This window comes from Cyprinodon variegatus, unplaced genomic scaffold (assembly GCF_000732505.1).
Source record: "Cyprinodon variegatus isolate N-32 unplaced genomic scaffold, C_variegatus-1.0 Scaffold1643, whole genome shotgun sequence".
Taxonomy (NCBI): Eukaryota; Metazoa; Chordata; class Actinopteri; order Cyprinodontiformes; family Cyprinodontidae; genus Cyprinodon; species Cyprinodon variegatus.
In genome coordinates, this window is record NW_015152096.1 from 39,872 (window position 1) to 42,343 (window position 2,472).

Here is a 2,472-nt window from a genome sequence, read left to right on the forward strand (position 1 = left end):
TGTAGTGAAGCAGCTAGAAAAGAATTCTCAGTTATATTGTAGCATTTTGAGAGACGAATATTCATCAGTTTCTGACTATATCAGCAGATCAAGGATGCAGTATGTTGGTAGTTGGGCAACTGAGGTAGAAATCCAAGCTGCAGCAGATTGTTTGGGTGTTGACATATTTACATATTATATAGATAAATGGCTTGAATACAAATGTCATAGTAGTCAGTTGTCAAGTCAGTGTATTTATTTACATAATGGTGATGGTAATCATTATGAGACAGTTGTTTGTGTGAAACAACCACAAACACAAAGTTGTTATGGTTATTGTAAAGTAAAGGGTTCAGATTGTGAAGGATATAATACTAGAAAACGGGCCACAGAGGATGTAGGGCTACAGGATCTTAGTTGTGTAGATGCTGACAATATCATGATTGCTGATGGAGATGAACAGTGTTTAAGTTTTAATCCTGTATGTAACAATGTTGCCATGTCTTTGTGTAAGAAGTTGAACATAGATTCTGTAAAACAGGACACAGCAGAGACAGAATGTGGATCTTTAGGGGATGTGTGTGAGACTGAGAAAATTCGAGAAGACGGGAACAGTTTTTTCAGAGCAGTAGGTCATGTAATTAGTGGATCTCAGAAAACTCATCGCAAAATTAGACTTGCTGTTGTTTCTTACATGGAGAAAAACACAGATGATGTACAGTTGTTGGGAAGCGGCCATGTTTCTGTTTCAGGTTATCTTGAGAGGTCAAAAATGAAGTTTGTTGGTCATGAAGCTTCTCATATAGAAATACATGCAACAGCTAAAGCATTAGGAGTTAACATGTATGTTCATAATGGCACACAATGGACTAAATATAATTGTTTAAGGCCAACAGAAATGAGTCAAGGAATATATCTTACACAGAACTCATTTCATTTTGATGTGGTTACTTGTGTGAATAAAGATGATACAATGGTGTGTTATGGTTTGTGTAAAGTAAGTAAATTTGGCACATTAATTACGCGTGGAAGAACTTTGAAAGCTAAACAATGTAGCGATGAAAAAATCAGCACTTCATCATTTCAGTCAAGGTATTTTAAAAAGAAACAAACATTTAAAAAATGACTGCCTACCATTCTAATTTGGAATATAAAGAAACCGTTAAGTTTAAAAATAAACTTATGTATCAACAAAAAGATTCTTATAAACAAAACAAAATATTTTCAGGCAAAAGAATGTATAGGGAAATGTATTTCCATAAAGAGAAGGTGAAGGCCCTGAGTAAGAAAAAATATGAATATAATCTTATCCATAAAGAGAAAGTGAAAGCACTGAGTAAAGAAAAATACAAAATTAATCAGCAACACAGACGGTACTTAAAAGATGTTAGTAGAACAAACTATCACGGTAATGCAAAACATAGACAAAAGGTTTTGTTGCATGTAAAATTAAATAAAAATGCAGCATAGAGAAATGTCTAAAGAGTTAGATTTTGTCATAAAGCAGTTTTTAGAAAAGGTTCAACATGGTCCAGACTTTGTTTGCTGTGTCTGCCACAGACTATTGTTTAGACACCAGGTTTTAATATGTAAATAAGATTATTATAGCAAAAGCAAAGGTAGTGCAGTCATAGCAGAAAAATGTATTGTAGATGACTATGTACACAAATGTAACGCAGATTGCAGAAATCCATGTAATTTGATGGATTCTGCTAGAGGTAAATTGATGATTTGTTATACTTGTCATTACAAGATTAACAAAGGTGAGATGCCACCTGAAAGTTCACTAACAATTTAGGTCTTGATGAGATCCCCTCCGAATTGGCTTCTCTCAATAGCTTAGAACAACACCTAATAGCTTTACACATTCCTTTTATGAAAATGCTAGCTTTACCTAAGGGGGGGCAGAATGGGGTCCATGGACCAGTGACATGTGTACCTGCCAATTTAAATCAAACTTGCAATGTATTGCCTCGAAGTAATATGGAAGGGTCATTGCTAGCTGTAAAATTAAAACGGAAATTAACGTTTAAAGGTCATTATAAATATCAGTATGTTGATACTTCACACATACAGCAAGCGCTTAAATATTTAAAACGTTTCAACAAGCATTATAAGGATGTAGAGTTTAATGATGATTGGATCAATGATTTTTCTAGAGAAGTCAGTGATAGAACAGAAGAAGGGCTGATAAATGATCCTGTAGATCAAGGTACAGATGATGGTGAAAACGAGCTTTTGCACGACAGACAGCAGCACTGTATGTTTCAGGACACGTGTCTCATGCCTGTAGATTTAGGTCAAGAAGCTTTAGATTAGGGCTGGGCGATAATTCAATAACGATATATATCGATCGATAGACGTGTGGCGCAATAGAAAAAAATAGTGTCGATAAAAGTTCGATAAAAAAGAAACGTAGTTTTCCTTCCTTCTCATTGTAGCCTAGCATGTAGGTTTATGCTAGTCACTGCTTCCTCCCAACCAATCACAATC

The 2,472-nt window shown here is 35.0% G+C and overlaps 1 pseudogene; it reads left to right on the forward strand.

The window, feature by feature from the left end:
• Window positions 1-1,227: 1,227 nt before the first annotated feature.
• Window positions 1,228-2,472, forward strand: part of LOC107104188 — a 5,794-nt pseudogene continuing 4,549 nt past the window's right edge.